The sequence below is a fragment of the Triturus cristatus genome, chromosome 10, assembly GCF_964204655.1.
Source record: "Triturus cristatus chromosome 10, aTriCri1.1, whole genome shotgun sequence".
NCBI lineage: Eukaryota > Metazoa > Chordata > Amphibia > Caudata > Salamandridae > Triturus > Triturus cristatus.
This window is the reverse complement of record NC_140593.1, coordinates 94,548,792-94,576,623: the sequence shown is the minus strand read 5'-3', so window position 1 is coordinate 94,576,623 and position 27,832 is coordinate 94,548,792. Positions and strand designations below refer to the sequence as shown.

The 27,832-nt window shown below is 45.5% G+C and overlaps 1 protein-coding gene across 6 annotated transcripts in view; it reads left to right on the top strand.

Moving 5' to 3' along the window:
* Positions 1 to 27,832, top strand: part of THRB (thyroid hormone receptor beta) — a 600,087-nt gene that overhangs the window by 163,044 nt on the left and 409,211 nt on the right. The window contains exon 1 of one of the 6 annotated variants that reach the window (XM_085630523.1): positions 3,668 to 3,686. The exons of the other annotated variants lie outside the window; for them this stretch is intronic. The gene's annotated coding sequence lies outside the window, so the exon portion shown is untranslated. Of the gene's footprint in view, positions 1 to 3,667; positions 3,687 to 27,832 lie in introns of those variants that run through there. 6 annotated transcript variants of the gene reach the window in all.

Sequence of the window (27,832 nt, the reverse complement as noted above, 5' to 3'; positions counted from 1 at the left end):
GTGTGCCTTGCTTGGAAGATACATCAGAATGTACCAGGTATTGTGAGCTGGGATTTAAGGCCAAAATGTCTCCATGACTAGAGAAGGGAGCACAATGTGGCCGGTCACTCCTCTGAAATGTCCTAAAATGCAGGAAAATTCACATGAGAAAATATTAAAGGACTGTAAAAAACAAAAGACCTGGAGGAAGTAGACGATACTATGAGAATCTAAATAAAAGTTGAAAATACAGTTCACCTTTCCAATCTAATATGCTTTATATACCACCTAAATCCTGTAATGCTATGTAATGCACAGGGTGATTCTTTTTCTCGTAAACTCAAGCAAAGGCGTACAGAATAAAATTAGGCCGAATTGTTGAACATGACCAGAGGACTTTAAAAAGCTTTTTTATAAGTATCTTTTTGATATTCCCCTACAGAAGGGCTGTAAAGACATAGCATTACCATTAAAAAGTCTCCATTTATGTGGTACAACTATAATAAATTTGTTTTGCAAAATACATCATAATACATGTGCATAATCCACAGACCAGTTGACGGACTAACAAAACCATTGCAACCCACATTACGATGCTCCTACCGGGTACCGTACAGCAGTGATATTGATGGAACGTGTCGTGTGTAGTGAGATGAAGAGGAACTACAAGAATATAATATGGCCCCTCTGATGAGACTGACATTTTGAATCGGGAGCATGGATTTCCGATAACCTCTTGTGAAGCTGAACCCACCAGTCTACGTTGACATAGTCCGCCACCAGCTTTTCTGATGTTGTACCATTTTGTGTAGATCTGTCCTGTATAGCCTCATCTTGCTGAGTTCAAGGTGAATCTTTGTACTGGGCTGGTCGAGTCATCCAGACGTCATCCATCATTCGCACATTGCCACAGTGAGCAACCCATTCTCGTCTTTATGCCAATACTCTCGCTGGATCCATGCCGCGATGCCCTGTTCATTATTGGGTTATAATCGTAGACACGAGCAGCACACAAAGAATATAAAATTACTGGCAAGGATTCTCACACTTAGGCAAGTTCAGATCTCGGTTTATGTATTTATTTTAAATATATTTTATTTTTGCATAGTTATATATTGCGGACATTACTCAAAGGTGCTACACTGCTATACAAGAGAAATTGTTTGTTACACGGTACAGTTACAACAATGAGTAATTACAAATGGTTAAGAATACAACAGGATAGATCATTGCATAAAATAGAATATACCAGAGGTACAAGGGGATTGAGGTGGTGTCGTAGTCTGTGCCAAGAGTTGATTACAGTGTCTTAGTTAAAACATCTTTGGAGGAGAAAGGCTTTCAGGTCAGTTTTGAAAGTCGCCGGGAGGTGGTTATGTGTAGGTTTGGAGGTACGGTATTCCTGATTCTGGTTGCACTGCCCGAGAAGGATCGTGCCATAAGACCCTCCTCTCTGACGGCAGTCGATCAAGCAGAATTGCCTCAGCGTATATTGAGGATCTAGAGCTGCCTGACAGCTTGAGTTTCTGTCCATTAATGGGGAGTGAAAGTCTGCAGATCCTTATGGGTAATGCAGGTAGTTTTGTAAATAGACCTGGCATTGATTGGCAGCCATCAGAGAGTGATCGGCATGGGTGTACTGTGATGGCTCCTTTTGGCCCCATAGAAGAACCGTGCTGCTGGGTGTAGGCTCGATGCCATGGAGGTGAGGTGGGGTTTGCAGAGACCAGTCAAGAGAAAGTTACAGTAGTCAAAGATTCTATGGGCTTATCTATCTTCATAAAGGACCTGTTGAGCCATGTTTTTTTGGGGGGATTGGGGATGCAGCGTTGAGTTAATCAGAGAGGCGTTTAAAGCTGTGGAAGGTCACGTTACTCACATTCGTAGTGGGGCCGATGGAGGGTTGTCTCTTCTGAGCAGTGTAGCTAAGAGTATTGATGGCATTACAAACTCAGGTAGTTGCTCTTTTTGGTTGATCGACTATCACAGTGTGAGTGAGTCGCAGTGTAAGGGGAATAAGGGAGTGATCGGTCCAGTCTACTGGAGATGCGTTCATTCACTACGAGCGTGTCACCTTTGGAAATTCTTGGTTCTAGAAGGGAGCATTCAATGCGTGTTGGCTTCAGGTTATGTCGGATCAGATCATTGCTGTGGAGAGTGGAGGCAGAGTTGGTCACTGCAGAGTCTTCGGTGGTGCCCCAGTGAAGATTGAATCCTCCCAGAATGATCACGTTGTCGCTTCGGGTAGTGTGATCAGTCGTTACATCTGTGCATTCCTCGACAAAGGCCAGGTTGTGACAGCCTCTGCTTGAGTTACTTCTGTCCACGTGGTCGCAGTGTATATGCACAGCTACAGTCTTACTTTCCAAGATACTACGAAGATATTGTGTTGATATAGAGATCAAAAGTATTGTCAAATAGAAGAGCCGTAAAGTAGGTAACAAGATGAAAACTAAGCACAATGAGAGCTCCAGCCTGAGATGGGGTTATTATTGGGTAGAAAGAGTAGAGGAAAGACGTTCCAAAATCAAGAAAGAGCAGGGCTACGGTATGGTAGAGGGACCCTATGGGCATAAGGCCTGTGCATGTCAGACGTGCAATACTTGATAACGGAGAAATTTGACTTTTTTTTTTAAACATTAGAAAGTGAGGGATGTTCCAGAAACTGTAGCTACATGACTTGAAGCTCACCACCCGGAGTCTCTCTTGATTAAGGATTGATGGGTCTACAATGTGAAGCACATACCGTTAAATTTGTAGTTTTATTTATGGTGGGTTGGACCCCGGTGGATCACCTATGTCTGAAAGCACAGAACCAGGAGTATTGTTGCAGCTTTGTACTGACTCAGAGTTTGGAGCTGCTTGTGAAGGTTACACAAATGCCCCATTAAACCTCCGAGTTGTATCTGTTTCTCGCATTCCCTGTAGCAGGCTGTTGGTAAATGGGAGACCATGCCCTATGAATGTTGGTCCTTTCTAAGACTTCTGCTTAGATGTTGGGCCAACAGCAAGTGTTTATCTTGGGAAGTATGTTTTTTACCAGCACGCAGTGTCTTTATACCACCGGTCTCATCTGTTGGCCTTATTCTACCTACGGTGTTAGTTATCCGCGGCTAGTGGTCATTGTAGTCATGTGAAAATGGACTTTAGGGAGTTGTGGTTGAAGTATGGAGCTTCATGGCTGTAAATTCTATTTCTGTGTTTATTTATAACCCTTGTATTACAATATTTTCTGCTAACAATTGGAGTCATAGTTATGCAGCCCCACCCCCAGTCATCACAGAACAGGTTCCTTAATCCTCTGGGCCACACCTTCTTCTCACAAGCGCCAAATGAGGACAGGGGAGGTGTGAATGCAGTGCCCTGTAACAGTATCCGTAAACACTGAAAACAGACTCTTAGAGACTGCGACAACAGCCCTCATGTCCACCTTAACCTGAAGAAGTGTGCCTTAGCAGAAGATCCCAGGTGAGACAAAACTAACATTCAAGCCTTAAAAAACAGCTTAGGGAAGCCCGGATACACTGGGGCGTAGCCCGCGCGTCAGGTTTGGGCTGTACCCATAAGGGATGTTAGTCATCTTTACCTTGGTGAGTTTGTACTCATTTCAGAGTTGGCAGCCATCCAAGTTCTCTGTCGGTCCTCTGGAGCACAGGAATCTGCTTGTGGTTCTAGTTTTGCCGCGTTGGCCATCTTTTCCTCAACTCGTAAGTACACGCCACATGTCTCCTCGCTAAAGAGGCTGTTTTAGTATATTTGAATTTGTGATACTTCGTCATATCTGTCACAAGTCTAAGTCTACTGGACTCTTAAGAGTTGTGCTCTTCTTTTCCATTTTTTCTTGTGTTCTCATCTTGATGCTTGGTTTGTTGTGTATATCTTAGCGTGGAAGGGCCTCTGGGCGGTAGCAATGCATGGTGGGGCAGCTGTGTTTTTGTGGGGGATTGTTTGCAAAACAGCAGCAGGTGGCAGAACTAAGCACCGCCCTGCCTTTTGCTTTGAAGGTGTATTTAGAATCTTAACTACACCATATGTAATCCGTGCAGCCGCTACTGTCTATCGTATAGTGATTGTGTACACTGTTGCATACACCTTTACCTTAAGTCAAAACACCCTACTACCGTAACTGCCTCAAAACTGTGCCGCAAAGGCTTCCTGCTGCCTGTCGTGCACTGTTGACATATATCTGTGCTTACCCCATGCATCTGTATCTACCCCATATGTAACTCGTGCGACTGCTACTGTTTATCATATACTTATTGGTGGCCTGTTAATTGATATTTCTGCCTACCCATGTAATTATATTTACCCTATATGTAACTCATGTAATCTACTACCTTGTCATCCATGTAAAGTGCTCTGATACTTTCGGGTCGAGTTTGTGCCTTACAAAACTCTATAAATCAATGGTTTCTCTTGGTATCGTATCAATATTGCAATAGATTTGCAAGGTCTCTAAATCCTTGTATCGTTAACCATTATCATGGAAGGATAGCCTGATGCCCTACCCCATTGATCACACTGAAACAGTCTGCTTAAATAATTGGACCCACTTCTAGAAAGAGCTGATACTCAAACCCTAAAGATCATGAGAATGTTGATAGAATCCTCCAGAAGGTGGTAGTTAAGCGTGTTGTGTGGCCGTCTGGTGGTGTGTCTGCTTTCATGTTCTTGACAATGGGACTCTTGCTTGTATTTGCATTTTGTCTGTTGTGCGGGGGCTGCCCCTCGGTACCCAAGCAGCGGCTTCTTCTGCACAGGAGTGTTTGGTTCAGGTACGGGTAGATGCAAGTGGCTGTAGTGTTGGTCCATGTTGCCTGTTTGTGTGCATCCACAGTCCATGTGGCAGGAGCAACAGTCTCTGATGTTGGTTTAGATTTCAATTTTCGGGGGTCTGTAGAAGCGAGGCGATTCCTGAGACCCACGCTCCTCTTTTATTTGTGTGACCTAAGGGTGTAAGAGTTTATCTGCCTTTAATGAACTGAGTCCCATTGCCAAGTCCAAACTTAAGTCCAGCATGACCTCAAGTGAGCCACCAGCAGATGCTTTAAGTCACCAAGGCTCATGGTTTTCTTGTAGCTTCCCTGAGCACACGACTTTCATCGGAAAGAATGGCGGGAACAAGGCTCAAGCAACCAGTATTAATATAGTTCAAGGTAAAACTATGGACAAATAAATATTTGCTAACTCCAAGAAGTGTGATAGGCTGCAGCTGCCAAGAATTGCATCTTATTTGTTTCCTGAAACAAGATCGGATTAAAAGAGTGTATATAAAGTGCCGCGATACTGTTCAATGTCAACCACAAGGAAAATAAATAGTAAAAGTAAGCGATCAGGACATGTTGGAACCACAAGACCTGCTCTGTGGACTGTCCGTCAGGAGTATCCTTGGATTGTCTGAAGACACCTGCCAGCACCATGGTGAGCAGCTGTCGGTTAAGAACTTTCTTTTTTGGAATCCCTACAAAAACGTCTTGTTCGTGAACCTGGAAAGACGCACTTTTTTGATGGACATGTTGATGCACAATGGGGGACTTCTCGCCCTAGAAATGAATTTGATATATGCATGTTGCTAGTTTCTTGCACTTAAACTTAGACTTCTCTTATCATCAGTGCTGGCTAAAACGAATTTGAATGGTCACCTGTGGCCCTGAGATGCTGTACTTGGGAATTGGACCACCGGTATATGCGCTTATGAGAACTAGGGGCAGGCACAGCTTGCGTAATTTGCTGTAGCGTAGTTAGGAGAAATGACAGCAAAATTATGTGAGATTATGCAGAATAATGGAGGAGTGTAACCTAGTATTTTCTTAGTGTAAAATTTACCCTTGCATCTAACATGGACACGTGGATGCATTTTGCGCTAATGCTGCGGCCACTCACTACGTTCATTGTTCTTCTGCTCCTGTGGTAGGATTTTGAAAAATTACCAAAATTACTCCGATTTTTCCTGCATAATTAAAATTTCGTCCAGGTATAATGCCAATCCTACTCACTGGCAGTCCACTTTCTCTAGATGTGCGGGGACTGGATTTAGAGGCAGACATGTCTAAATCAGCACCTGAAAATGATGGGCCTCACCCCCTGTATCTTTACGAGATGTTGACACCATCCAGTTATTTTGCTTAAACAGATCACGACTTTAGTGTTTCCACCATGCTATGTTCTGGATTACTTTACAGACTAGAGTGCCCTTTGTGGATTATCTGGCACTATCTACAAATCAGTAGTGTGGATCACGCCCACTTGTGTAAGCATATTTAATACATCATGGTGTGCCAGTGAAGCTTGATGTTTGACCATGCTTTCCTGTTACGTAATACCTGCTTGCCAAGGCATGCCTACTGGTTACATTAGACCCATCGGCTACATTTTGCCCCCCTTTACAGCCTAATTGCTTGTAGCATGCCCTCTTATCAAATCATACTCTTATTTTATGTATCCTTGTTGCATCATGCACACACTCTTACATTAAGTATGCTTCTTACAACATACCTTCTTATAACATTAAGCTCTTTTCTTTGTTTGCTTTATACTTTTTGGTTTTTCATGATGCTTCTTGTTACATCAGACTTGCTTGTTCTATTATTCTTTCTGGTTGCATTATTCTTGCTTTTTACATCATGCTTTTTGTTACAGTATTCTTGCTTGGTATCTTATCATTGCTTGTTACATCATACTTGATTTTTACATGATGCCTCTTGTTACATTATCCTTGCTTGTCACATCATAGTTGCTTTTTACATTATAATTCTTGTTACATTATATGTGTTTGTTACATTATCCTTGCTTGTTACGTTATACATGCTTGTTACATCATGCTTGCTTTTTACTTTGTCTATTGTTACATTATCTTTTCTTGTTACACCATGCTTCTTGTTACTTTATCCTTGCTTTTTGCATCATAGTTCTTGTTGCAGTATGTGCATGCTTGTCATATTATTCTGGTGTTACGTTATCCTTGCTTGTCACATCATAATTGCTTTTTAAGTCTCGCCTAGGCAGCGATGTCTCTTCAAGACATGCTGTATTCAGGTACGGACTTGAAGCTCCGCCCACTTTCCGCCCATCTTTTTAATTGGCTCCTGTAACTGTCCTTTGTAAATGGTGGCTTTTCAATGCCCAATAGGCTTAGTAGCACCTCCTTAGTGCCACCATTTCTATTCTGTAACCTCCCATGAGGACACCCCATGTTTAATTTATTGTTACTCAGTAGTTAGTAAATACAGCCTCAGAGCACTATTTTGCTCCATGTCTTTCCCCTGCCAGGACACGCTCTCCTGCCACCCCTTCCAACCATTTATTATGCCACAGATGCCGGGCCATTGGCTTCCTGCTGCTGTCCACTCTTGTGAGTAGCTGAGTCTTAGGAGAAGGCAGTACTTAATTAGTAAAAAACAAAGTGCCAGGGCCCTTTCTAGGTCACTGCAGCCTGCACCACCCATTCCCTCTGCTAGCGCTGCCAATGACACTACCGGCATAGCAACTAACCATCACACTCTTACATGTGCGACAATTCTGGCTATTCCTGGCCACCCAAAGCTATAGAAACAGCGTGGGGGGCGGGAATTATTCCTTTTTTAATGTGTATTGAATTATAAAACACTTTCGTTGTGCTCATCTGAAAATTAGACAGACAGCGCCACCATGTGGGGGACTGTCATTAGGGCTGGTATTGAGAATAAAGTGCAGGTGCCAAGCACTGGAAACCACCAGCCCAAATTAAGTACTGGGACGCGGATGCATCATCTGGAAATTAAGGGTCAGGTTTTGCTGGGGAATCCATGATGGATTGTGACTGCAGCTCTTGTCTGCAGGAATCACACTGTAACTATATGTGCTTATCACTTGATTTTCGGTGTGCAACATCCACAGGTAGACTTACAGATACAAACAAGCATTGGCTTTCAATGTTTGAAAAAATCCTGCTGTTGTGTAAAAACACAAAGGTTTGCTTTCTGTATAAAAGGTATCTATCATGATAATTTACTGTGTGCTGATTCACAGTACTTTTTAAATATAAAATAGTCCCTAACTCATTCCAATCCATGCACTCCACAAGGGGCGGAATAATACACCTAACAACCAATAGCCTGATGTGAGCAAGCAATACCTTTCTGGGCATAGGCAAAGTCACTACTGAGTGTAATTAGAACTCTGGTAGCAATCAGCCTAGCAGGCTGGTGTGCTGTCAAGACAGTCCTAAAACTCCCTCTAAGTAGTACGGATGAGAAGCGGTGCTTGAAAACACCACTCAGGATAGTCCATCGGGCGGCTACTGCTCTGAGTCTCCAGCACAGACCTATTCGCCACACTCTCCGCAGGTCTCTGCAGAGGATGGCAGACTACCCAGGTCCCTTGCTGTCAATCATTTCTGTACATTGCTCCTCCCAGTATGCGTTTTTCAGTCATCGTGGTAATAGAGACGCGGAGAAGCTAGATCCTGGTGGAGACTGGGGGTGCAGGGGAGGTGAGAGCAAGACGCATGACTAGGAAGAGATGGGTCAGTGCATACATGGGTGGCTTGACAGATGCCTGCTGTCATTGCCCTCTGGCTCTCCACTGCAGCGTTCAGTGCCAGGAGGTGGCCTGGAATTTGGTGTGCATGTCCAAAGAGTCAAACTTGTTCATTCAGTAATATAATTATAGATCAATGTATGTAGCTGATTTGTAGGATGACACGTGTTGCAATGAGACACGTCCAGGGCATGGCTGCAAACACCCCTGCGGACACGTTAGAGGAAAACATTGGATGGTGGTGCGATGGCACCGCTTAGTCCAAGTCGTAGTGGAAGATCAGCATCTTCCTGAACATTCAGTGGCCTTATTGAGATCTTAAGTCCGGATTTGGCATGTTCTTGGCATCCCGGCTTTTGCCATGGAGTAGGAAGCCTTATAGAATAAAAATCTACCATACAGGTGTCCATCATAGGTCCAGGAAGCCAGATTTATGCAAGAATTTCAGGATAATAAGGGACTATGTAAATGAGCTGCATTTAGACCTGAAGATATGGCATGGATCCAGCCCTCTCGGTCCTGCATTGACTCTCTGGATCTATGCTTTCCTTGGAGTACATTGTAGGAACCCTGTATCCGGGTCCTGGACACTACAGTGCACACCACAGCGTGGGATTTGTATATATTTCTGGGATACTCTTACTCCAGTGGAAAGAGCTCGAAGCCTGTATATTCCAGCTGAGGTTTTCATAGTCTAGCCCTAGTCTTACAGCCCTGAGGTGTGTGTAACCAGGTGGAAAGGCTCCTTTCCTTTGACCCCATCCACAGGGCACTGCACCAGCCCTATCTGTGTAGGACTGCAGCCTCCGCTAGCTTCACTTTGTGCGGGAAACGATTTGATTTTGTGGCTTTTCAGATGTTTGAAGTGTTCTTTCTGGCTTACTGTGTGGACCAGGGTTCAAAGGGAACGGTGCAGTCAGAGGCTGCCTTGGATTTTCATCCGCCTGATGATGAAAGCATCATCTGTTATCTGAAGACCCTAGTAGACACGCTCATGATGTCTCCACCAATCCTAGATGTAGGTTATAACTGCTGTTTGTGCTAATTCTAAGGCTTCTCACTTCCACCCGGCTCCAGTGGCGGCTGGTGACATCTGGAAGTGGTGAGGCGTAAAATTTGTGGTGGGCGTAAAATTTGTGGTGGAGTGCACAGTGGCGAGTGAGCGTAGCGAGAGTGGCGGAACAACCTTATGGGTGTTTGGAGGGGATGTCCTCCCGAGATTTATTATTAAAAAGAGCAGGCAAATGGTGCATTTTCAAGCAAATTTGATAAAGCAAGGTTAATAAAGCAATTCAACTGTTCGTCTGCATTAGGAGCCACAAAGCTGTAAAAGTTTACTTATTTTACAAAAGTATTTATTCTGCTTTTTTTTCAAAAGCACTAGATAGAATAAAGAGCACATTAACATGAACAAATACTTATACACATAAAATGAAAACATTAAATAGAAAGTAAAGGACAATAAAGCATATTCTGCCTCTGCATAGCCACAGCCTATGCATGGCATATACACTGTTTACCTAAAAAATAACACTAGCTTCTTTTATAGCAGTTGCAACTCTTCTAACCGAAGAACGCATGGATGGGATGTTAGGCTACAGACTGAGTGACATTAACAGAAAAAGGCAATTCACCCCGTTGGGCCGTCAGCAGACAGAAGAGTTTGATGCCTGAGAAGACACTTCCTTTGTTAATTAATAAATCTACTATTATGTGCGTTGGGGCAGGCACAGACCTGCTAGCTGCTGCCTGTATTCAGACCGGCGCCATTTTTGCCTTTCCTGCCTTCCCGCCGAAATCCGAATTAGTTCTGTTTTTGTTTGAAGAGACATGTTAACTGCCTGAGGTTTTCTGCCCAGTAGGTCTGTCAACTTTGCAGGAAATGTTCCCGGATCAGTCAATACAACTGCGGGGTTTTCTGTACAGGGCAGGGATTTCATTTCTTATTATTAAAGTATACAAAAAATGGGCATAAAAATAGAAGAGGGGATACCATTTTAGGAAATGAAAAACTGCGGCCGGTGTTGAGACCTACATAAATAAACAAAAGTCCACTATATTAAAAAAAGTAGTGCTGAGCACATACTGTTGTGGATATGTCTCTCACAAAAGAGGTGGAAAATCGTGAAAGATATTAAAATGGACAGAATTTTCTGTTGTTGTGTTCCCAATTCCGAAAGCTCAATCCATTCGGGGAAAATGTGTGTGATGACAAAGGCCTTGTGGAAAAAGGCAAGTGTACAATAAGCTCTCTGTGCCAATGGAGAGTTGATGATAGTGGGTAGGAGGCAAATGGATGATCAAGGGCATATGTCACCAGTTTTTAACTCTATGTGGTAAAGTGCTCTGTGTGTAACATCAAAAAAAGTTGCAATTTTTCCAGGTCCAGCCTTCGAAAAAAAAATGGATTATTACATAAGAATATTAACGTTTTTCAACACAAAATCAGTGTTTTACCACATACAAGTAAGAAATCATCTTTAGTAATGGTGCTACATCCAAGTGAATTTTCTGTCCCTTTAGATTAATGACCTCCTCGTCACTGCCCTCTTGTATCTGCCCCATGGCCCTTGTCTGCCTCTACTCATCTCTTCCCAGCTCGCTCCTCCTTTTGCTTTTCTCCTCCTATGTCTTTCCTTTATTCCCCAACATTTCCTCGCATGGTCTCACCCATCTCTGTCCGTTTCATTCCCTTTCCCACCACAAGGTGCCCACTCGTCAGCTCCTTTCTTGATGCCCTTCCCCTGCCCCATTTTCCTCCCTTTTCTCGAGGTTTCTGAGTCACTTACCTTATTCCGGTGCCCTTTATCTGCACCCCCTTGTATCTACACTTCTTTCTCCTGCACTCCCCGTCTACCCCATGCTCCACCACCGCCTTATCTTTTTCCCCAGCTCTGTCTCTCTCTGTGCCTCCTGCCATGTCTCCCCCCTATCGTTCCCTCCTTCTTCTTCATAAGTATTACCTTCCTACTCCCCTCCTTCTCCCAAAGAGCTCTTACTCCTTCCCCCCCCCCCTTGTGAGTGCAAGCAATAGTCCCTATCTTTCGTAGAAATGCACCCTTCCGATAGCCGTCATTGCCTCGAGGCCCAAACAATGGCAGAGTGACGCTATAAAAGCAACGTATTATGGCTTCTTATTTAGCTCCCCGATATCTGCACATTTCTCATTTTTCCCCAAATAATCCCACCTCGTCTCTTCCTCCCATTATCTCCTTTATTTTACCCGTGCCCAGTCTCCCTCTCCATTTTTCTCGCCCCATACTCCCTCTTCTCTAAGTGTCTAAAAATCTCTCTCCTTTTTCTTAAACTCCCACCTCTCTGGAAACGTATCTAGTTTAAAGATCTTTCAGAGTCGCCGGTGGAAAAACAGCAGGGAAAGATCCGCAATAGTGCAAAATATATTCCAAATAATATCTGAAGTTGCCAGTGCGGTGGGACAAAGAAAATCGTATCCATCCATTCAGCACAGTGGCATTTTAAGGGTAGAATTCCGTGGACACAGCTCAGAAATCAAGGGCCGACTGACGGAATATTGGATTACAGGCCAAGGGATGTGGGAAGTGATACTGCACTTCTCTGAACCCTCCTGGTAGCAGCGTACCGCAGGGCTGACATTCCAGTTTTTAGCACCTTCTCTTAACGCCCAAAAATTCTGTCGGCCTCTTCTCTGTCCACCCAATTTGTATCCACCATTTAGACAACTGATCCATCAGCTAAAGTTTGCTCATAATTTGGGTAACTACCACAGTACAGCGAGTTTGCAAAAGTGTAAAAACAGCAAAAACAATAGTAAATAGACAGGTTAAGTACCAGAATAGGCCGTTGTATAAACAAATCTCTACTTTTATGCACTTGCCTTCTAACCTGCAAGTATCCCATTTCAGTCGCGGCTCGCAGTACTCGCGGGGGTGGAGGGGGGGGGCCGAGGGAGAAAATTTAAAAAATGAAAACTTACCTGACCGCCTCTGCTCCTGGTCTGCGTTGGCAATGGCGCCTCTTGGAACAGGACTGGAGTGACAACCCCTCAGCCAATCCTGGCGCTGCTGCAGCGCCAGGATTGGCTTAGGGCACGGTTGCTCTTTGCCCGCCGCCTGCCCATTAGGAGACCGAGAGGCTCCTAATGGGCATGCGCAAGCCAGTGGAAACGCAAGTGCGCATGACTGGGCACGGGTGAAAAATTTGCTCACCTTCCCCACTCATGCGCACTTGTGCTGCTGTCTATCCCTGGCTGGTCTGACAATGCATGTCAGTCAACATGACGCCGGACCGCCCACCCCCTTCAGACTCTGAAGGGGGTGGGCAGTCCGACGTCATGCTGACTGACATGATTGTCAGTTCTCCCTCGGCGATCTGAACTTAAGTAAACTAAGTTCAGAGACGCCGAGGGAGCTGTGGGCGCGGGCGGGAGGGAAACGCCCCAACGCCCCAATGGACGCACCGCCACTGACTGGCTCTTCTGGACCAAAGCCGGTCCTGGAGAAGGGGTGCGCAGAGCGCAGGGATGGTCCATTGAACTCTTTTAGCTCCCAGACCCTACAGTACGCCGGGTCTTCTCTGTGCCCCAGGGGTGCACAAGGAGGCTCACTGAGGCACTGCTTCCGGCCACTGAGCCTGTTCTGAGCAAAGCAAACACAAGGAGATGATTGACGGAGCGCAGAAACTTTTCAAACACTCGCCCCCAGGCACAGATCTGGGTTGAATCCATCATCATTCTTTAGTTCACTTTGCCACCCCTGTTCTGAGCATGCAATGAGGACCAGCAGACTACAACGGCATGCCCCCTCTCGAGCCTTGCGCTCTGCGAACATGAATCTGTTAACCCCTTGTCCGTTTAAGCATAAAAAACACGGGGTCTTTGATTCTCGACTTTGGCGCCACAATTCTGGAATTCTCTCCTCCTTGAATTGCGCCTGTCGTCTTCTTATACTCAGTTTAGGACGTCTCTCAAAACCTGGATGTTTGTCCAGGCCTACAACTGAACTCTCTTTTTTACTGCTCCAGCAATTGATTGACCCCGCTTAGCACCAAGAAACCGTTGGTGATTGTGCGCTGTATAAATTGTTTTTAACATAACATAACATAGCAGTGGCAGCAGATAATGGGAGGCATCCAATGGGTGCTGGCTCCGTTTCCCCTTATAGGCAATTAACAGGCATCATTATCTACATCAGCAGTCAATAACGCCTCATTGATAGCGCTGCACGAGAAGCGTTACAACAAACAAATGATGGACGGAATGCTGACAATGCAGACATTCTCCCCCAGTCAAGAGATCTGGGTTAAATCCATCGTTCTTTTGCCCACTACACCACCCCAGTTTAGACATGGCCATATGCAAATCAGTCTTGACCCTGTGCCTCATGGGAACAGTCCAGCCCGAACTCCCAAACCATGTCTTCCCTGGACCGGAATCAAGCATCCTAGGACCGGTTTCTGGCTATCAGCCGTCATCAGCCAGGATAGCTTGACTCCAGTGGCGTAGTGAGCACGGGTCCCACGTCTGGGAATACCCATCCCACTTAGGGCGAAAAGCGTTACAACAAACAAATGATGGACGGAATGCTGACAATGCAGACATTCTCCCCCAGTCAAGAGATCTGGGTTAAATCCATCGTTCTTTTGACCACTGCACCACCCCAGTTTAGACATGGCCATATGCAAATCAGTCTTGACCCTGTGCCTCATGGGAACAGTCCAGCCCGAACTGCCAAGCCATGTCTTCCCTGGACCGGAATCAAGCATCCTAGGACCGGTTTCTGGCTATCAGCCGTCATCAGCCAGGATAGCTTGACTCCAGTGGCGTAGTAAGCACGGGTCCCACGTCTGGGAATACCCATCCCACTTAGGGCGAAAAGCGTTACAACAAACAAATGATGGACGGAATGCTGACAATGCAGACATTCTCCCCCAGTCAAGAGATCTGGGTTAAATCCATCGTTCTTTTGCCCACTACACCACCCCAGTTTAGACATGGCCATATGCAAATCATACTGGCTTGGCAGTTCGGGCTGGACTGTTCCCATGGGGCACAGGGTCAAGACTGATTTGCATATGGCTGGGTTCAAACTGGAATGGCATGGTGAGCAAAAAAACGATGGATTTAGGCCCAGATCTCTGTACTGGGGTGAATGTATGACATTGTTCTGCATTCTGTCCATCAATTGTTGTTTTTGCATTTGTCACCCCGAGTGGGAAGGGTATGCTCAGACGTGAGTCCCTTGCTCTCCATGCCACTGGAATCAAGCTATCCTGGCTGACGAGGGCTGAAAGCCCGAAACCGGTCCTAGGATGCTTGTTTCCAGTCCAGGGAGGAGCTGGCTTGGCAGTTCGGGCTGGACTGTTCCCATGGGGCAAAGGGTCAAGACTGATTTGCATATGGCTGGGTTCAAACTGGAATGGCATGGTGAGCAAAAAAACGATGGATTTAGGCCCAGATCTCTGTACTGGGGTGAATGTATGACATTGTTCTGCATTCTGTCCATCAATTGTTGTTTTTGCATTTGTCACCCCGAGTGGGAAGGGTATGCTCAGACGTGAGTCCCTTGCTCTCCATGCCACTGGAATCAAGCTATCCTGGCTGACGAGGGCTGAAAGCCCGAAACCGGTCCTAGGATGCTTGTTTCCAGTCCAGGGAGGACCTGGCTTGGCAGTTCGGGCTGGACTGTTCCCATGGGGCACAGGGTCAAGACTGATTTGCATATGGCTGGGTTCAAACTGGAATGGCATGGTGAGCAAAAAAACGATGGATTTAGGCCCAGATCTCTGTACTGTTGTGAATGTATGACATTGTTCTGCATTCTGTCCATCAATTGTTGTTTTTGCATTTGTCACCCCGAGTGGGAAGGGTATGCTCAGACGTGAGTCCCTTGCTCTCCATGCCACTGGAATCAAGCTATCCTGGCTGACGAGGGCTGAAAGCCCGAAACCGGTCCTAGGATGCTTGTTTCCAGTCCAGGGAGGACCTGGCTTGGCAGTTCGGGCTGGACTGTTCCCATGGGGCACAGGGTCAAGACTGATTTGCATATGGCTGGGTTCAAACTGGAATGGCATGGTGAGCAAAAAAACGATGGATTTAGGCCCAGATCTCTGTACTGGGGTGAATGTATGACATTGTTCTGCATTCTGTCCATCAATTGTTGTTTTTGCATTTGTCACCCCGAGTGGGAAGGGTATGCTCAGACGTGAGTCCCTTGCTCTCCATGCCACTGGAATCAAGCTATCCTGGCTGACGAGGGCTGAAAGCCCGAAACCGGTCCTAGGATGCTTGTTTCCAGTCCAGGGAGGACCTGGCTTGGCAGTTCGGGCTGGACTGTTCCCATGGGGCACAGGGTCAAGACTGATTTGCATATGGCTGGGTTCAAACTGGAATGGCATGGTGAGCAAAAAAACGATGGATTTAGGCCCAGATCTCTGTACTGGGGTGAATGTATGACATTGTTCTGCATTCTGTCCATCAATTGTTGTTTTAGCGCTGCAGGAGAGGCACATCTGCATTTATTCAATATATTATTTATATATTTATTTAGCATATTTCTATAGCGTACAGTCACCCGAGGTACAGGTGTGCTGTACGTGTTAACAATAACAGCCCCACTTGGGCTTACAAGGAACAGGTAATGTTACTGTAGATGAGAAAGAGGTTACAACCGTGGTATTGGGTCAAGAGTAAAGCAATGGGAAGAAATTGTGGTTGATGAATGTGGGTAAAGCAGGGCACTTGGTGGGAGCGTGGGCAGAGCAAGGGTGGGATGCTGAGACTGAAGGAACGTGGGAGAGGGTGGCGGTTAGTGGATGGCAAGGGTAGGATTAACAAAGTACATATACATTTGTCTTAGCCTCATACTAGTTACCAGTTACTCTTACAAAAAGCAGGGGTTAGTGGGTCAGGTAAAGTTTGAAGAGGTGGCTTTTTAGTAGATGTTGAATGGAGAAGAGAGATTTTGTAGATCTGATATCTGTAGGCCAGCAGTCCCAGAAGGTTGGGTCCGCTCCTGAGGACTGCTTCACCGCATGAGAGGTTCGGAATAAAGGTGTTTCCAGGAGAAGCTTTTCTTGACTTCTTCGGGACCACGAACCACCAGATGTCTTGGGAAGGCTGGATAAGTGGGATGGGAATTTTGCATGGATTGCTTCGACAGCTAAGCATCCCAGCTTAGTTGGATTCTGGCTTCAAAGGGGAGCCAGAGTAGGTCGGCGAGTGTCTGAGAGATGTGCTGGAATTTCTTGGTTGATGCGAGGAGCCTGGCTACTGCATGTACGACCACTCTTAGGGGAATACTGTCAGCCTCTAAGGCATCAGCTAGGACCGTGTTGCCAAAATCTAACCTCCGTATTATCAAAGCAGGAGCAGACGCTTTTAGATAGGTTGGTTGCAGGATAGGTTTCAATTTCTTCAATTTTTTCATGTGTAGTTGAAATTTGGCAACTCTGTTCATGTGTTGGCCCATGGTTAGGGAAGGGTCTATTGTTATTCCTAGTTAGCAGACCGTCCGTGGCAAATTAGGGTGAAATTGGGTAGATTAAAGTGATGCAGAAGATTGGGGTTAAAAGATGTTTTTTTGATTTGTGTGAGAATAGGATGAATTCAGTCTTTTTAGGGCTGAGAGTGAGGACATTTTTTCCCATCCAAGATAGGATGTCAACTGGTGTCTCAACATAGAAGTTGAGGAGTGTCGAAACTAAGACAGATCCGTGAGGCTCTCCTCAAACGATAGGAGCTGGACCAGAGATGCCGTTATCGATTTTTACAATCTGCAAGCCTTTTTAGAGGAAGGATGCAAACCATTTAAACACTTTACCATTGAATCTGAACCGATGTTCAAGAACGTTAAGCAATCTGGAGTAGTGGCGTAGCGAGGTCAGGTGGTACCTGGTGCGGAAAATTTCTTGTCACCCCCGGCTTGACAAAATGGCAAAAATATGTGTTTAAAACACATATTTTTGCCATTTTATCACCCCCCTCAGTAATGACAACCTGGGCTGCCCGCACCCACCGCACTGCCCTTCCTACGCCACTGATCCGGAGTGGTTGATTGTGTTGAAAACTGTTTAACGGTGGAGTAAAACAAGCAGACGGGAATCCCCTTCATCCATAACACTTTGGGTGTCATATAGGTTTTTTAGGGGGGCTGTTTCGATTCTGTGTGCAGCTGTGAACCCAGACAAATAGGGTGCTGGTATGTTTTCTTTGTAATGTAATGTAATGAGGTGCTTATATAGCGACGGGTATCCTGGAGCTTAAAAAGGAGAGTCCCCACCAGAAGTAAATAGGGGCAGCCGAGGTGTGACACAGGAAGGGAGGAAAAGAGAGATAATATCAGAAGGAAAAATTACTCCAGCCTAGGGAATAAAAATGTTTTTCAACTTTTTCCTGAAATCCATAAGACTTTGGACCTGACGTAGATCCAAAGGGAGAGTGTTCCATAGCCGAGAAGCAACGGCAGAGAAGGATCTTCCACCTGTTCTGGACCGCCTGAACCTGACTACATTCATCAGAAATTTGTTGATGAATTTGGTGAGTTAGAAGTAGGCATGTTTTTCAACGGTCTTGCTAAGTCAGCAGTAGGTTGGAGATGGGTTTGTAGTTTTCCGGAAGGTTGGATTCAAGGTTGCATCGGAGCAGGTCCCTTGGGAGAGTTTTTGATCTTTTTTCCCAGGCTACAGAGAATAAGGACAAATTTGCTTTGATGATGGCCGCCGGGGATGAGGTCATTTTAATATGTGGTGAGCTTGAGTATTTAATAATGTTGATGAGGTCAGATTGAGAAATAGTTTTGAAAATATTCCAGGTGTTTGTTGTCTTGGCTCTGATTGTAGATTGTGAGGCCAAAAACACAGATGACCAAACCTAAGGAGGACATGTTGCTGGGGAAGAAGTTTTAGAAAGACTCGCATAACCCAGTGGCGGAGTTAGAGGTGGGCTTAGCTGGTGGTGATGTGTTGCAGAGCATGACATTGAAGAAGGCTATTGAAGGGTTATGAGAGGTCTGGAGTTGTGCCGGAAGGTCATTAAATGTAGCTTGTTGAATGTGTTTGTAAATTTTTCTTAGAGATTTTTACTTTGTGTGGATAATTGGGTCGTTGATAAATCTCCACTGTTTTTCAAGTGCATATATTTCTTTTTATGTATTAATCTACTTGACATTTATGAATGTTTATGAATATATGTGCAATATAATTAAGGATGGGGGCAGTGGCAAAATCAAGAATGAAAATGTATGACCTGATGTTAATGCATGGGTCCTAAAATGTCAGAAGGTTCATACTGAGAGCTGTTGACCTCGGTGCGGTCCAAGTTTGCATCCTTCTTTCAGGAGCACTGGCTGCCGGAAATGAGTCCACTCGTTTGACCTGTGAACTGCAGCTTCATTGATTGATTCTTGGATCTCCCAGGAACAGTCGTGTCTGTCTAGGATGCAGCTGGGCCAAGTCTGTGTGCTGTTGCAGATACTTTCCCTGAGTGTTTTCTGATGCAGTAAAGATAGCTTGTTAATTTTTAAAGATGGAGTTGAATAGATCTGGTCTAGACTGTCACATTTTGCTTTACGACATCGAAGAAAGTTACCGAGCAGCTTTATGGGAGCAGGACATGGAGTGAGAGCTGCGGTGATTCAGAAGCACGTGCCAGAGGTTAGCTCCTCCATATGATAAAGATGCATTAATGCTAGGAAAGTGGACTTGACAAGCGCCTAGAGCGCCTGTGCACAGCTTCCTTTGATGAGGCGCCGGAGTGTGGGGAGCCAGGGGTCGCTTCTATTTTTGACTAATTTCAGTCCGAAGTGAGAATATTGAAGTGGCTTCCTCCCGAGTACTGCTCTTACAGAGGTGAAGTGCAGCGCCGTGCCGGGGGCTTCTGGGCGCTACGTCCTAAGTGCAAAGTTGTGGACGGTCTGGCACAGCAACCACAGCATTGCTTCCTACCTATCGGGGATTACTCTGCGCAAGGCACTGGAAGTAGGGGTGCGGGGGTGCTGCAACACCAACACAATAGGCACGCTGGAGCTCCGAGGGTGGACAAGCATTAAAGATGACTTTACATTTTGTTTTTATCTTGTCACATTTGATTTGCGTTCAAAGACAGAGGTCAAATGTCGGTCTAGTCAGCTGAGAAATTGTTGCTTATTCTTTTAACATGGAGATTGGTGTTTTCTTTCTCTTACCACAAGGTCTGAGGGGCTGGTAAGTGAAATATCTGGCAATCTTGCTGGTGTGAAAGGACAGGCTGATGGATGTCTTTGATTCTAATGCACAACAAAATGTAAATCCCTATAAATGAACTGTGCAAATATTTCAAAATAAATAAACAGGCATGCACAAACAAAGCACATTTTTTTCTAATTCTTAAGTGTGATGGAAACAAAAATCTTAATGCAATCAAAACAAATCAAAATTCTTTGCTTGGTGGTTGGAATCCAATTTCCATACATTGTCCTTGGTGGGCTATATAGTTTTATCAGTCAAACTTTAGGTCTGTGCAAGTGTTGTGGTCATTTCAGTGGATCACGTGCTGTCCCTGAATGACAGTGCGCGACCACACGATGCTTTGGTAATATATTTGTGACAGTGTGCTCCAAAATGCACTACTAGCTACATACTGTACCCTTACCTCTCTCCTGCTGAGTGGGTGTGGTAGATTTGCAACACTTGTTCTTTGTGTGACGCTTAGATTTTTCTCAGTCCCTATGACTTCAGCGATGTGGCAGCACCCCCACTCAGAAAGTTGCTCCAATATTGTGACAGTATTTTTAGCTCAAGTTGTCTGTGGCAAAGAATGTACATAAATAAGTCTGACCATGCCTGGTGAAGCGGTCCTCCCAGACTGCTCAGCGGAGTCCCCTGTGCATGTCAACACAAGCAAACCGAAATGCATTTCAGCCTCAGGGGGCCTTCTCTTCCCAGAGGACTGCAGCTTGGGTCACAAGAGCAGCAAGGTCATGGTGTTGTCTGGTGGCCCGGCAGGAGTGCTGTGTCAGAGCAGCGGCAAAGGCTAAAAACAAGCATTGGCAATGCAATCGGTCTTGCCTTTGGGACCTTATATGTATTTAGCTATGCAGCACATCAGCCTGGGTGCTGAAACATCTACTGTTCTTTAACATGGAGGGAAAGTAAGCACCAAACTGAGCGACACACCAGGTATGGGAACACATGGAGAGAAATATTGCCTTTCAGCGGGAAATGGTATAGTCCAAAGCTTTATTTTTAATATAAAATCAGGACCTTCGGTGGTCATATCAAGGTTGCTCGTTGAAGACAATTTCTATGGACTGGAAACTAGAGAATGCTAAAGTGATTCTGGTATTTTACTGGCCTCTGCTGGTCGTTTTCTATCAAGAAAGTTAAATAGAGGCCGTTACCAGAAAAATTAAGAAAAATAAAGTCCCTCAGCAGAAATCAATTCTGGTATTTTACTGACCTCTACTGGTCGTTTTCTATCAAGACTGTTAAATAGAGGCAGTTGATCAGAAAAAAAGTCCCTAAGCAGAAGCAGAGAAGTCCTAGGGCTGATCTCCAGAGCCCACAAAGTACATACACATATAAGTATGTACTAAAGTATGTACAAGAGGTCTCGAATACTCGAACTAAAAACAACACAAGATTAATAAAGTAGAAGGACAATTCTGACGTAAACATAGAAGAAGGGCTGTAGGAAATGTATGGAAATCTTATGGCAAATGTGGCGTCTAATAAGTACATTAGAGTAATGGCAGCATCTTCAAAATGTAAGAATGTTTATCATCGGTGATCAAAGTCTATCAATTAATTCAGATTTGTAGTGCACCACGTATCACCCCGTGGGTTATCCAGGCATTGAGGGTGAGCTGATTAGTCGATCAGCCAGGTCTTGAGTGGTCTCCTGAAGTCAGCGCGGGTGGTGGAGGTCTGGAGGTGGAGGGGCTGGTGATTCCAGGATTTGGCAGCGAGGGAGGAGAAGGATCGGCCCGCTCCTCGGGCTCGACGGAGGCTTGTGAGAGCTAGATGGGCTGAGCGAAGTTGTCTGCTGGGCTGGTGGAAGGTCAGTCGGTGGTTGATTTAGGCTGGTCCCATGTTGTGTAGGGCCCGAACGTGTGGGTGTTTAGTTTGAAGTGGCGTCTCTTCATGATGGGAAGCCAGTGAAGTGAAACCTAAACGCGCCATTCAGGCCACTTGGAAGTCTGTTTAGTCACTAATGTGATGTTTTCAGACACATAAGAAGGAAGATGATGATACGGCCGCCATGGGTGCTTTTTAGATACTCCATCTTGGGTTTTACTGACGAAGGTAGCTCCCTCGGATGCGGCTCACAGCCTGGAACTTTCAGATAAGAAATAGACCACATGTGAAGATTGGCTCGGTGCCTTGCTGGCTTGGCTGAAGGGAAGGAGCTTGGCTCGTGAACTGTGTGACGCGGTGTTGCACATTGTGCGCTTTCAATGCTCGCTGTACCTTACATAGCACTCGTTATCAAAACCTGGAGAGAAAATTACTGTATAAAAAGCGATATAACCTGGGCGGGTGCACGCGGGGGGTGTTTCTGCATTTACAGAAGGCAGTGTGGCTGTACAAGGGTCGAGGTTTGGGGCGTCTCTCAGACCTACACCTGACAAGTCTTCTTTGGCACAGCAGGGGGCCTTTCAGCCTCCTACAGGGCCACCCTGGTGCTGGCATTGTACTAGTCTATTGAGGCGAGGGTTAGAGACCCCACTGCAGCTTGTCTAGAGGGGATTGTCCATATGTCTCGACAGTGTGGAGGCCGGGGTCAGGATGCTGACTCCACAGGTGAGATGTGAACGGCGCTCGTGGTAAAAGTGGCGAGCAGCAAAGCAAGGGAATGCACAAACTCTGCTTCTCACACAGTTCACGGTCTGTTTTCTGCCATGTACACATTTGATGAATTACCTGGTGACTTAGAGCTGCTCTAGACGTAGAGCTGCCCTAGACTTAAAGGTTTATAAAGGTTCACTGCACCAGCTGAGAAACACTGAAGAATCAGAGGTACACAGCAGCGGCAGAGAAACACTGAAGATACAGAGGTACACCGCAATAGCAGAAGAAACGGATGTACCCAGCAGCAGAGAAACACTGAAGAAACAGAGGTACACAGCAGAGAAACACTGAAGAAACAGAGATACACAGCGCAGTAGAGAAACAACAAAGAAACAGAGGTACACAGCAGCAGCAGAGAAACACCGAAGAAACAGAGGTACACAGCAGCAGAGAAACACTGAAGAAGCAGATGTACATAGCAGCAGCAGAGAAACAATGAAGAAACAGAGGCACACAGCAGCAGCATAGAAACACTGAAGAAACAGAGATACACAGCGCAGTAGAGAAACAACGAAGAAACAGAGGTACACAGCAGCAGCAGAGAAACACCGAAGAAACAGTGGTACACCGCAGCAGCAGTGAAACACTGAAGAAACAGTGGTACACAGCAGGAGAGAAACACTGAAGAAACAAAGGTACACAGCAGCAGTGAAACACTGAAGAAACAGTGGTACACCGCAGCGGCAGAGAAACACTGAAGAAACAAAGGTACACAGCAGCAGTGAAACACTGAAGAAACAGTGGTACACCGCAGCGGCAGAGAAACACGGAAGAAACAGAGGTACACAGCAGCAGAGAAACACTGAAGAAACAGTGGTACACCGCAGCGGCAGAGAAACACTGAAGAAACAAAGGTACACAGCAGCAGAGAAACACTGAAGAAACAGAGGTACACAGCAGCAGCAGATAAACACTGAAGAAACAAAGGTACACAGCAGAGAAACACTGAAGAAACAAAGGTACACAGCAGAGAAACACTGAAGAAACAAAGGTACACAGCAGCAGAGAAACGCTGAAGAAACAGAGGTACACTGCAGCAGCAGAGAAACACTGAAGAAACAAAGGTACACAGCAGCAGAGAAACACTGAAGAAACAGTGGTACACAGCAGCAGAGAAACACTGAAGAAACAGAGGTACACAGCAGCAGTGAAACACTGAAGAAACAGAGGTACACAGCAGAGAAACACTGAAGAAACAGAGGTACACAGCAGAGAAACACTGAAGAAACAGAGGTACACAGCAGAGAAACACCGAAGAAACAGAGGTACGCAGCAGCAGCAGAGAAACACTGAAGAAACAGAGGTACACAGCAGCAGCAGAGAAACACTGAAGAAACAGAGGCACACAGCAGCAGCATAGAAACACTGAAGAAACAGAGGTACACAGCAGAGAAACACCGAAGAAACAGAGGTACGCAGCAGCAGCAGAGAAACACTGAAGAAACAGAGGCACACAGCAGCAGCATAGAAACACTGAAGAAACAGAGATACACAGCGCAGTAGAGAAACAACGAAGAAACAGAGGTACGCAGCAGCAGCAGAGAAACACTGAAGAAACAAAGGTACACAGCAGCAGTGAAACACTGAAGAAACAGAGGTACACAGCAGCAGCAGATAAACACTGAAGAAACAAAGGTACACAGCAGAGAAACACTGAAGAAACAAAGGTACACAGCAGCAGAGAAACACTGAAGAAACAGAGGTACACAGCAGCAGTGAAACACTGAAGAAACAGTGGTACACCGCAGCGGCAGAGAAACACTGAAGAAACAAAGGTACACAGCAGCAGAGAAACACTGAAGAAACAGAGGTACACAGCAGCAGCAGATAAACACTGAAGAAACAAAGGTACACAGCAGAGAAACACTGAAGAAACAAAGGTACACAGCAGCAGAGAAACGCTGAAGAAACAGAGGTACACTGCAGCAGCAGAGAAACACTGAAGAAACAAAGGTACACAGCAGCAGTGAAACACTGAAGAAACAGTGGTACACAGCAGCAGAGAAACACTGAAGAAACAGAGGTACACAGCAGCAGTGAAACACTGAAGAAACAGAGGTACACAGCAGAGAAACACTGAAGAAACAGAGGTACACAGCAGAGAAACACTGAAGAAACAGAGGTACACAGCAGAGAAACACCGAAGAAACAGAGGTACACAGCAGCAGCAGAGAAACACTGAAGAAACAGAGGTACACAGCAGCAGCAGAGAAACACTGAAGAAACAGAGGCACACAGCAGCAGCATAGAAACACTGAAGAAACAGAGGTACACAGCAGAGAAACACCGAAGAAACAGAGGTACGCAGCAGCAGCAGAGAAACACTGAAGAAACAGAGGCACACAGCAGCAGCATAGAAACACTGAAGAAACGGAGATACACAGCGCAGTAGAGAAACAACGAAGAAACAGAGGTACGCAGCAGCAGCAGAGAAACACTGAAGAAACAAAGGTACACAGCAGCAGTGAAACACTGAAGAAACAGAGGTACACAGCAGAGAAACACCGAAGAAACAGAGGTACGCAGCAGAGAAACACTGATGAAACAGAGGTACACAGCAGAGAAACACCGAAGAAACAAAGGTACACAGCAGCAGAGAAACACTGAAGAAACAGAGGTACGCAGCAGCGGCAGAGAAACACAGTTGTTTCACACTCTGGTTAGTCGCACAGATTTGTTCTTTCCAAGATCAGAAGTAACGTTTCCTCAAAGTGTATAAACATAGCCGTTTAGATCAAGGGAGGTAAAAAAAATATATAGAAGTGCAAATAAATGTTTACATCAACTTAAGATGTGTAATTATAGATGTGTAGCAGTTCCCCATGGCGACATGCATTTTTGGTTTAGTACACATAGATAGCTGCAATTTTGACAGATATCCCAGTGTACATTAAATTGTTTTCAAAATAAAAAAAAATCACATATATACTCCAATTGTTTTATTAGACGACGAGCACTACATTTAGAACTTTTTTCATAGGGTTTTAAGCATCATGCTCACATCTAGTCGGTCTCAGCGCGCATTTGTAGAAAGAGGTGAAACTTAAGGAGTTGAGTCATTAAGGTGAACACAAAAAGTATAAACCAGCTGGTAACCCCTACGTCACACACGCTATCTGAGAAGAGGGGCGTGCCTTACACTGTACTAATGGATGAAGCAATTTCCTGAGAGAGGAGCAAATGACGTCATTGCCTAATTAATTTTCATCCTAGAATTTGTCTGGGTAGGTTGACAAGCAAATTCAAAAAAAGGCTTTCATGTACTAGGCACTGGTGCCTTGACGTGGCCACTGGTTGACAAGCAAATTAAAAAAAGGCTTTCATGTACTATGCTCTGGTGCCTTGAAGTGGCCACAGGTGGGATTCTGGGTGCTACAATGGCCACATAACAGAATATTTGCAACCTCCCTGCTCAGAGCCAGTGGTGCAACAGAAGGTGATGGGCCCCTCTGCTGTATGTGAAGAGGGGGCCACCTAGGCTCCCATATCTCACAGATATTCATTTTTCTAGGGTGAATGGGGGCCGTTAGAAGGGTTGTGGTACCCTGAAATGTTGCCCCTACCCCCTCCCTGACTGCGTTACCCTCCTGCCCAGGGTTAGAACATGTGGAGTCTCTCAGATATAGTTCAGGTTTTGCATTTCACACAGAATTGGGCTCGTTCTCAGCCATGATGTCTGCAGATGGGGAGCCTCATGCGAAATCAGTCTGGGCCGCGCATGACATCACTGAGACCGCTGGTCGAAGGTCAAAAACATCTATATATGGTCATAGTTCGACCATAAAAACACAGAATTAAAACATTTACATCCTTAAAAATATAAATAGGTCGTTAAAAAGAACCAGGAAAACAATTTTTCATCAAAGTGCGGAAGTTCTTCTCAATGTGATAGCAGCAGTGATGTAACTGAGAACAGCAGCGCAAACATCACGTGATGGTAAACGTTGCAAATTGATCAAACCCTCTTTATAAAAAATTAAGGTGCTTGTACAGTAGGACGGAACGTAAAAAGTGAAATCTAAAGGAGTCCTCTAGAGTACAATAGAAAATCAAATGTGCAGGGGATTGGGCAGTAACAGTCACAAGGGCAACATGGGAGGGAGGGAAACCAGGAACCCACTAGTGGGAAAGCCACAAGGAAGTGAACTGTGTTTAATCTCAACCTGTGAGATCAAAACTATGCTCTGGGTTTGCTCTGCAAATCAAGTAAGGCTCAATATCAGAGGGTGCAGAAATCTGCATATATCTTGTAACTGTAGACATATCAAGAGACGTTTCTAGTCTAGTTCTCTCTTTAGAAGTTTCATAGCTCCATTTCACTTTCATTTTGAGGTCAGGACTTCTACTTTGCGGTGACTCAAAAAGATGACTGTACCCCAGGCACTGAAAGTTGTTTCGCACATGAGCCAACCACGGGACTGCCATCATGGTATCTAATTTTAGACAATCTGACAATGCCTTCCTCTAGAAATCTGCCTTAGGGGAGCTCCATTACTTCATGGAAACTCGATCCTCCATGAACACTTTTCCCAATTCCAGATGTGTTGTGAGATTTGAAGGAGTTTTCAGCATGGCCAAGAACCTGCACAAAAGCCTATTCGCGACTGCTTGAAGTTCCGTGCAGGCAACGCAGCCCAAGACTCCGGCTCCATCAGTGCCCACCGATAGGCACGTGCCTTTATACATTTGAACCATTTCCTGGGCCGGCTTATGGCCTAGCCTTTTTGCAAATCTGAATATTGCATCTTCTGCTGTGCACATCTTTTGGGCCCTTTAAGTTGCCTGTCCCATGACCCATTTGCCTCCAAGATGCCAAGGTTGTTAGAAAAAGGAACCTTTTCGATTTGTACCCACCTAGACCACTGTTTGCAAGAGCCCATCACCGGGTGTTTCCATGTCTAGATTTTTCCAGTTTCTTTAGCCTTTGCTCTGAGGAACCAAACCCCCCTCCACAGAAGGGCGAGCAGACACTCTGCAGTAATTAATATAACCGAATAGCATGCTTTCTGCCACCCGCTCTGCTCCTCACCCGCCCACTCGATCACAGCATATGCATCAGGTCAGGGAGGTGCAGGAAGCCCTCCCCCTGGCCTGCTGCTGCCTCCGTGGCAGCCTGCAGTAATTGCTGCTGTGTGGTGACTTCCACGCCTACCTTGACTTCCCAACGCATGCTGCTCTCACGGCGCCATAAGACTCGCACTCCGCTACACGTGCATAATTTAACTAGACACAGAAAACCTGCCCAACACTCTCCATTTGCGGCAGGGACAGCTCGCGGCCTTTTTCTGTGATGTATATGCATCGTCTGTGACATTTTGACATTTTAAGTGGTGCTATGTATTTGTGAGGCCTGCATCTCTGAAGATTCGCCATGATCCTTCTGTCCATGGCTGTACGCTTCCTGTCTGACTCAAGAGGAGGGAGGAATTCGCAGTGAGTTAGACACCCACTGCTGACGTCTGCTGTGATCTACAGGCTAGAAGTTAAACTCCTGGCAAGGCCCACTCTCCCATCCATCCATCCATCCATCCCT